The 9,594-nt window shown below is 36.5% G+C and overlaps 1 pseudogene; it reads left to right on the top strand.

The window, feature by feature from the left end:
• Window positions 1–767: 767 nt before the first annotated feature.
• LOC124980466 (heterogeneous nuclear ribonucleoprotein H-like) lies at window positions 768–2,172 on the top strand (annotated as a pseudogene).
• Window positions 2,173–9,594: the final 7,422 nt, after the last annotated feature.

Below are 9,594 nucleotides of genomic sequence, written 5' to 3'. Positions count from 1 at the left end.
ATCACTGGTGACTGATTTGGTGCGGTAAGTTATATGATTATCAAAAACTCATAAAAATGGGCGGGGAAGGACAGCAGAGAGAGCAGAATGAAGAGGAAACGGTATTTAGAACATAACAGTTGAATTGAGGTACTTTATGGGACATTCAATATCGGACAATTGAAAATGCATTCCCTTCTGATCTTTAAGAAAGGTATCTAAGTAGCAGCAAGGCCAGGTCCCTGGTGGAGGTGCTCTTAGCAGTGCTATTTCTTGAGCAGCGGCAGAAGTCACTACAGCACCAGGACCAGTCCAGTTCATGTTCATCCATGGAGAGCTCTCTCTTCTCACTCTACTGTGGGAGATCCGGCTGAAGTGACTAAGTCTAATAGAGAGAGAAAAGGAACAATTCCATAAGCTTTTTGTTGGTGGCTTAAGCTTCTAAACCACAGTAAAAAGTTTAACAAAGTACTGTGAGTCCTGGGGAAACTTAGAGACTGTGTGGTTATGAGGGATCCAGCAAGCGAAAGATCAAGAGGATCTGGTTTTGTAACTTTCTCATCCGTGTCTGAGGCTAATTGTTACCATGACTGCAAGAGCTCATTCAATTGATGGGAGAGTAGTTGAGCCAAAATGAGGTATAACAAGAGAAAAGTCTGGAAAACCAGGGGCTCATGTGACTATAAAAATGTTATTTGTTGGAATTAAAGAAGATATCGAGATTTTCTTCTTAGCCACCTGAAGTCGTATGTGTGGTCTATTTCAACACCAGGATCTTCAAAGAGACGATGATGTTGGGCACCGAAGGCAGAGGAGGATTGGTGGTGAAGGTCCGGTACTTGCCCTGGTTTTGTTTGGCCGATGAGATGCAACTGTTGTTTTCTGACTGCTAAATTTCAAATGGGGTTCAAGGTATTCATTTCACCTATAGCAGAGAAGACAGAGTGGCAAGGCTTGTTGAACTTGATTCAGAAGATGAAGTCAAACTGGTCCTGAAAAAAGAGAAACTATGGGACACAGATGTGTTGAAGTATTCAAGTCAAACAATGTTGAAATGGATTGGGTATTGAAACATACTGATTCAAATAGTCCTAACCTGTCCAATGATGGCTTTGTATAGCTTAGAGCACTCTCCTTTGGATGTAGCAAGGAAGAAATTGTTCAGTTCTCAAGATTGGAAATCATACCAAATAGGATGACATTGCTAGTGGACTTCCAGGGAAAGAGTACAGGGGGTGGGAAGGCCTTTGTGCAGTTTGCGTCACAAGAAATAGCTAAAAAGGTTCTAAAGAAACACAAGGAAAGAATAGGGCCCAGGTATATCAAAATGTTTCTTAAATATTCAAGCTGAAGTTAGAACTCATTATGATCTACCATGAAAGCTTATGGCCATACAGCAGCCAGGTTCCCTTGGCAGAGGGTATAACAGCCTTGGCAGGGAGCTGGCTTTGAGAGGATGAGGCATGGTGCTTATGGTGGAGGCCATGGAGGCTATGATGATTATAATGGTTTAATAATATCTATGGATTGGGGTCAGATAGATTTGGAAGAGACCTCAATTACTGTTTTTCAGGAATGTCTGATCACAGATATGGGGATGATGGCTCTACTTTCCAGAACACAACAGGGCACTGTGTACACATGTGGGGATTATCTTACAGAGCTACTGAGAATGACATTTATAGTTTTTTTCACCACTCAATCCTTTAAGAGTACATACTGAGATTGGTCCCAATGGCAGAGTAACTGTGGTGAAGCAGATGTCAAGTCTGCTACTCAGGCAGATGCTGTGGTAACTATGTCAAAAGACAAAGCAAACATGCAACACAGATATATAGAACTCTTCTTGAATCCTACAGCAGAAGCACGTGTTGGTGCTTATGGCAACCAAATGATGGGAGGCATGGGCTTGTCAAACCACTCCAGTTATGGTGACACAGCTGAATTTTGGACCAGGTCCAGGAAGTAACTTTAGAGAAGGATCTAGTGGATATGGAGGTGGCTATGATGGCCAGGGCAGCATGACCAAGTTTTACAGGAAAACTCCAGGGATTTTCAATCAAACATTGCATAGGTACCCAAGGAGCAATGAATAACAGCTACTACAGAAGTGGAAGCCATGCATCTATGGGTGTGAACAAAATAGGAGGGATGCCTAGCATGTCCAGGATGAGTGGTGGATGGAAAATGTAACTGATCCTGATCATTGACTCTTGGTCAACTTTGTTTTAAAGAAAGAACAAAATGTCCTTCTAACAGTTTTTACTATCCAAGCTTATGACTTATGTTTACTCTGTAAGTGGGAATCAGGATTATTTGAAAGACTTAAGGTTCAGTATTTTTTGAACACAGCAGTCATCCAGGATGTAACAGCAAAGTTGAGTAAATTATAACTGTTAAAGAATTTGCAGCTTTTCTCAAGTTAGTTATATTGTAGTATGTACTTTAAACAGTAAGTGTATTTAGGTTAAAATCATTGAATTATTTTAAATATTGCTCTTATACCATGTTATGTTGAACACTATTTGGATGCATGTTGAAAGACGTGCTTTTTGTAAAACTCAATATAGGACCTGAGTCTACAATTAAAAGCGAAACTCTTGGCAGGTTTGTTAATTCTAGTTTCATTTAATAACCTGTAAGGCGTGTAAGTTGGAGCTTTTTTTAAAGTTAATGGGGAGATTTTGAGATGCAATATCAATACTTTAGGATTTCAGTCTTGGTGTTTCTATGAATTCTGAAGCCTTGATTTAAATCTTAATTGCATTGTGATTTCCTTTTAGGCACATTGCACTAAGTGAAACTTTTCAAATAAATCTTCCTATTAAAAACTAAAAAAGAGAAGATATCAAAGCTGGTAGCAGTGGTACATGCCTGTAATTCCAGCAACTTGGAAGGCTGAGGCATGAGGATTGAAAGTTCAAGGCCAGTCTCCGTACTTAGCAAGGCCCTAAGCAGCTTAGCAAGATCCTGTCTCAAAAATAAGAAAGGTTGGGGACTTAGCTCAGTGGTAAAGTACCTTGGGTTCAATTCCTAATAGCAAAAAGAAGAAAAAGAAGATGATGATGATGATGATGACGATCCCAAGGAACATCACCTTAGAGATTACTTTGAAGAACTTAGAAAAGCTGATATCACTGAGATAATTGCTAATAGGCAATCTGGAAAGAAAAGAGACTTTAGCATTGTTACTTTTGATGACCATGATTCCTGTGGATAAAATTGTAATGCAATAATAACACACCATCAATGGTCATAATGCAAAAGTAAGAAAGGTTTGTCTAGACAAGGAATGCAAGAAAATCCAAAATTTTAGGAGTGGAAGAGGAAGCAACTTTGGTTTTGGGGATTCCCCAGTGGCAATGGAAATTTTGGACCAGGTCCAGGAAGTAACTCTAGAGAAGGATCTGATGGATCTGGAAGTAGACATGGCTATAATGATATGTATGGAGAGGACTTGGAGGTGGTAGTTTTGGAGGTAGCCCTGATTATGAAGTAGGAAGTGGAGGATATGGTGGTGGAGCACCTGGACATGGCCACCAGTGTAGGGGTTATGGAGGTTATGACAACTGTGGAAAAAGAAATTATAGAATCGGAAATTAAAATGATTTTGAAAATTATAACCAGCAACTTTCTAACTATGATTCAACTTTGGTGGTAGCAAGAAGATGGGGGGACCATATGGTAGAGGAAATTATGGTCAAAGGAGGCAGTGGAGGAAGTAGGAGTTATGGTGGGAGGAGCTGTTACTGAACTCCATTCTATTTGCCATGGCCTTCACTATATAAATAGGAGAGGATGAAATCCCAGAGGTAACAGAACAGCAGTTTATTGAAATAACAATGTTAAGGAAATGCTTATCTGTCATGCATAAATATGCAATGAGATGGCAGAAGACACAAGAGCAGATGCAGAAACCCATTTTGTAAATGAATTGGATTATTTAATAACATTACCTTTTGTGGCAAACGGATTGTAAACAAAAAAAATGCCTTTGAGACAGTTTCTTAGTTTTTAATTATTTATTGTTTCTTTCTAATGGCCTTTGTAAGAGTGCAGAAACATTCCTTCTTTTGATAAAGTTAAATTTTTAAGTTTCAGGTGACATGTGAAATCTTTTTTAAGGTTTCTCTCAAAGTTTTGAAAAGTAGTTAGCCAGGGTCATGATATAATAAGACATAACATTTTTCCTTTTAAAATTTTAAGTGTGTGTGTGGAGTTAAGAAGTTGTACATTTATTATTTAATAAAATAATTCTAAAAGAAAAAAAAGAAAGGTATCTAAAATTCATAAGAACCGCCAGCAGACTAAAACAGTGCCTCAGAGTGTCTCTATGAAGTACATAAATACTAAAAGAATGGAAAGATACAATAAGGGAATATGTCGCGTCCCCTCTGCCCGCAGAGAGAGACACGGCAAACGTCTGAAGCTTTGGAAGTTTATTGTGCACAGTTTCTTTCCTACGCTTCTCTTACCCCTAGCTCCTGCGCACTCTCAGCTTCCCTTTTCCCAGCTCCTTCCACTCCCGCGTACTCCCTCCTTCCAGCTCCGCTCCCGCTGCTGCCGCGGCCGCCGTCGCCTCCGTCGCCGCCGCCGTCGCCGCAGCTTCTTCCGCTCCTTCCTCAGCTTCTGCCCCCTACTCTCCCACCCACCAGGCTTATATACACTTCAACCAATCAGGGGAGAGTACACAAGATAAACGCGGACAGCTGCAGGCACAGGATGGGTACACGAGGGGGGGCATGCTCTAATCACATCGTTAACTAGCCAATCATTGGAATTCGCTGGTTGTTTACTGTATAGCTGGCCGCTTTTGGCTCAGCGTCAGGCGCCATCTTGACCATGTCTAAGGCTGGGGGCTCTAGAAACCCCGACAGGAATATTTGAAAAATAAAGAATGAAATTAAAGAGTAAGACATGGAAGAAAGGGATAACAAGAGTCTGAAAATGTGAGGCCTGGGTTCAATCTCAGTATTAAAAAAAAAAAAAAAAGAGGGAAGGCTAAGAAGAAAAGCAGTAGGAAGAGATGACATAAAGATATATCCACAAAGGCCAAACATTGTAACATATACCTATAATCCCAGCAGTTTGAAAGGCTGAGGCAGGAGAATCACAAGTTCAAGGTCAACCTGGGCAATGTACTGAAAAAAGGGAGGAAAAAAGATATAACCATAAGGATATAGACTGGTTTAAACAATGACAACAACAGAGATAGTTTGGGAGCTGAGTTGAAAGAACTTAGACTGAACTAGAGAAAGGGAGTTTTCTTCTTTAAGGAAGAAATCACTAAAACTCCCTGCTGAGTTGTGAGCTAACATTAGGATGCAAATCACCAAGAATCTTTACCAGCATGAAGGGCTAGTTTCAAGTTTCTTTATAACAGCATAGAATTCCAAGGACTAGAATGAGTATCATTTATTAGGACAGGATTTCATTATTCAAGGATCTAAGTCCTGAGTTTTTAAAATAATTTATTGATTCATTCAACATTAAATATATATTGAATGCCAATGATATGCTAACATTGGTTTTATATTGCTTACTTATCTTGCAAATTTCTAGACTGTATTTACTAGAAACGAAGAGTGGTTAGAGACACAAGAGAAAAAGAGATACGTTGTCTGTTCTCAGAGGTTCTTACAGTCTAGGGGGAAATGCAGAATTGCAAGAGAACTAGCAAATTTTGTGGATAAAGATCCCTGGGCTAAGGGTTATATCCTGAAATTGGATAAGGCAACAACACGTAAGTTGAATTCTTGCCTGTTATTGTGTGTATCCTCTAACCCAGGGATTCTATAAATTTTTGGTCTCAGAACTCTGTGTTATTTTTGTTGATGATCTCCGTCTATTAATATCTATTGTATTAAAAACTAAAGCACATTTTAATAGTATTTATAAATAAATTCATTTTAAAATAATAATGAATCCATTACATGTTAATTTTTAAAGTATTTTATGACAAATAATAATATCCCCCCCAAAAAAAAATAATAATGAGAAGATTTTACATACTCGTAAGTCAGTTTTACTGGACTCTCATATCTGCTTTTGCATCCAGTCTATTAGGATATGTTATTTTGGGTGAAATAAAGAATCCACCTTAACACAGATGTAACTGGTGAAGGAAGGAGTATTTTAATAGTCTTTTCAGATAATTATACTTTTATTTGCTGTTACCTCAAAACTCAATGAATGGTAGCTTCTTTAAGTTTACTATTTTAGGATTAGAAACATCATCAGTGACTTTTTATATTTGATTTAATTAAAATTTTATTAATCTATCTTATACTTTCATCTCTACCCATGTATAATTTTATAACACCATGCTTTGGCCATTTGGAAGATATTGATTCATTGATTATACAGATCTTCCAAGTATCGACACATTTAATTAATTATTCAATATTTTTAAGTCACATTTTTTATTGTTTGTTCTACTTAGTTATACATGACAGCAGATGCATTTTGATTCATTGTATACAATGGAATACAACTTTTCCTTTCTCTGGCAAATCACATTTATTAATAATACCACCAGTCTCACAGAAACAGTATTTAAGTACTGTGAAACTGTCAACTCACAATGCAGAGATGTTTTTCAAAATTCAAATTTTTGTTTGAAAGTTTGAGCCTCTACCATTAAAACATCCATTATCAGTTTTTCTTAAAATAATAGGCTCACTTTGTTCATTTTCAAGAATGTCCCCATACACCCAACCCTGAAAAACTATATTTCATTCATCATTTTCTCAAGTTCAAATGGTATTCCATGAAAAAGCAACTAGTTTGCTTATAACTCAATCACAACAAGTTCATTTTCTCAAGAATTCTTCATATTTCAGTATGTAACTGGAAGTACTTTTGGCATACTTCTGATTTCATTACACAGAATATTTAAAAGGTGTGTACTCATGAGTTAAGATTTAACAAAATAACTTTTATTGCTTTATTGAGGACATTCTTTTCCATATTTTAATTGATGCATTATAGTTGTACATAATAGTAAGATTTGTTGTTACATATTTATACATGCACACAAAATAATTAATTTGACTAATGTCATTTCCCAGTAGTTCCCCTTTCTCTCCCCCCCTCTTTTCCCTAGTCTATTCCTCTACTCTACTGATCTTCCTTCAATATTCATGAGATTTCGCTTCCATACACTTTTCTTTTCTTTTCCTTTTTCCTTCCTAGCTTCTACACATGAAAAAACAAAACAAAACAAACAAACAAAAAAAACATGTTCCTTGACCTTCTCAGTTTGGCTTATTTCACTTAACATAATAATCTCTAGTTCCATCCATTTTCCCGAAACTCATATAATTTCGTTTTTCTTTATGGCTGAATAAAACTCCCATGTGTATTTTGACCTCATTTTCTTTATTCATTCATCCAAATATGGACATCTAGTTTGGTTCAATAGTTTAGCTATTGTGAATTGTGCTGTTATAAACATGGGCATGCATGTATCACTGTAGTATGGTGCTTTAATTCTTTAGGATAAATACTGAAGAGTGGTATAGCTGGATCATATGGTTGTTCCATCCCTAGTGTTTTGAGGAACCTACCTACCAACTTCCAGAGTGGTGGTAATAATTTACAGTACCACCAATTGTGTAAAATTTTTTCTTTTTCTCCACATCCTCTTCAGCATTTATGATTGACTGTATTCTTGATGGTTGCCATTCTGACTGGAGTGAGATGAAATCTGTGTAGTTTTGACTTGCATTCCCCTAATTGCTTATGATAATGAACATTTTTTCATGTACTTGTTGGCCATTGTATTTCTTCTCTTGAGAAGTGTCTGTGTAGTTCATTGGCCCACTTATTAATGGGTTGATCTTTTTTTGGTGTTAAATTTTTTGAGTTCTTTATATATTCTGGATATTAATCCTTTGTCAAAAGAGTAAATAGCAGATTTTCTCCTATTGTATAGGTTCTCTCTTCAGTCTTAATTTTTTCCTTTGCTGTGCAGAAGCTTTTTAAGTTGATACCATCCCATTTATTAAATCTTGGAATTATTTCCTGAGCCTTAGGAGTTCTATTGAAAAGTGATTACTTATGCCTATATGCTAGAGTGTTGACCCTATATTTTCTTCTTGGAGTTGCACAGTTCCTAGTCAATTCCGAGACCTTTGATTCATTTTGAGTTCACTTTTATAGCTGGTAAGAGATAAGGGTCTAGTTTCATTCTTCTACATGTGGATAAACAGTTTTCCCAGCACTGTTTATGCAAAAGACTGTCTTTTCTCCAGTGTATGTTTTTGGCACTTTTGTCAAGGATCAGATGACTCTCTGTCTCTGTATTCTATTCTATACCATTGATATTTGTGTCTGTTTTTATTCCAGTGCTATGCATTTTTTCCATAGTGTAATTAGAAGACAGGTATTATAATCCCTCCAGCATTGCTTTTTTGGTTTAGAATTGCTTTGGCTATTCTGGGTCTTTTATTCTTCCAAATGAATTTTACAACTATTTTTTCTAGTTCTGTGATGAATGCATTGGCTTTTTGATGGGGATTGCATTGAATGTGTATATCACTTTAGGTAGTGTGGCCATTTTAACAATATTAACTCTGACCACTCATGAACATGGGAGTGGGGGATTTCCATCTTCCTGTGTTCTCTTCAGTTTCTTTCTTCAATGTTCTATAGTTTTCATCATAGAAGTCTTTCACCTCCTTGGTTAGATTTATTCCTAGTTTGGTTTTCTTTTTGTTTTTTTTTTTTTTTTCAGACTATTATGAATGAGATTTTTTTTCCTGATTTCTTTCTCAGCAGATTCATTATTAGTATATTGGAAAGCTATTTATTTTTGTATATTTGTTTTGTAACCTGCTACTTTGCTGAATTTATTAGCTCTAGCAGTCTTCTGGTGAAACTTTTTGGATCTTCTAAGTGTAGGCTCATATTATCTGCGAACAGTGATACTTTGACTTCTTCCTTTCCTATTTTTATCCCCTTTATTTCCTTCTCTTGCCTAATTTCTCTGACTAGAATTTCTAGTGCTATATTAAATAGGAGTGGTGAAAGTGAACATCCTTGTGTTCTTCCAGATTTTATAGAAAATGCTTTTAGTTTTTCCCCATTCAGTATGATGTTAACTTTGGGTTTTTAATAGATGTCTTTATGATATTGAGGTAGGTTCCTGCTATACCAAGTTTCTTCAGTGTTTTTGTCATGAATGGGTGCTGAATTTTGTTGAAGGTTTTCTCTCCATCTGTTGAGATGATTAAGTGTTTTTTTATCCTTAATTCTATGTTTGTGATGAATTGCATTTATTTATTTGCAATGTGTTAAATCATCCTTGCATTCTCTGGGATAAATCCAACTTGGTCATGATGTACAGTCTTCTTACTATGTTGTTAAATATGATTTGCCAGTATTTTATTAAGAATTTTTGCATCTAAGTTCATCAGGGATATTGGTCTGTAGTTTTCTTTCCTTGATATGCCCTTATCTGGTTTTGGTAGAGTGTGATACAGGCTTCATAGAATGAATTTGGAAGTATTGCATCCTTTTCCATTTTATAGAATAATTTGAGGAGTATTGGCATCGGTTCTTCTTTTAAGGTCTGACAGAATTCAGCTGAGAATTCATCTGGTTCTAGACTTT

This window comes from Sciurus carolinensis, chromosome 3, assembly GCF_902686445.1.
Source record: "Sciurus carolinensis chromosome 3, mSciCar1.2, whole genome shotgun sequence".
Lineage (NCBI taxonomy): Eukaryota > Metazoa > Chordata > Mammalia > Rodentia > Sciuridae > Sciurus > Sciurus carolinensis.
The sequence above is the reverse complement of the archived record's forward strand: the minus strand, read 5'-3'. Positions and strand labels throughout refer to the sequence as shown.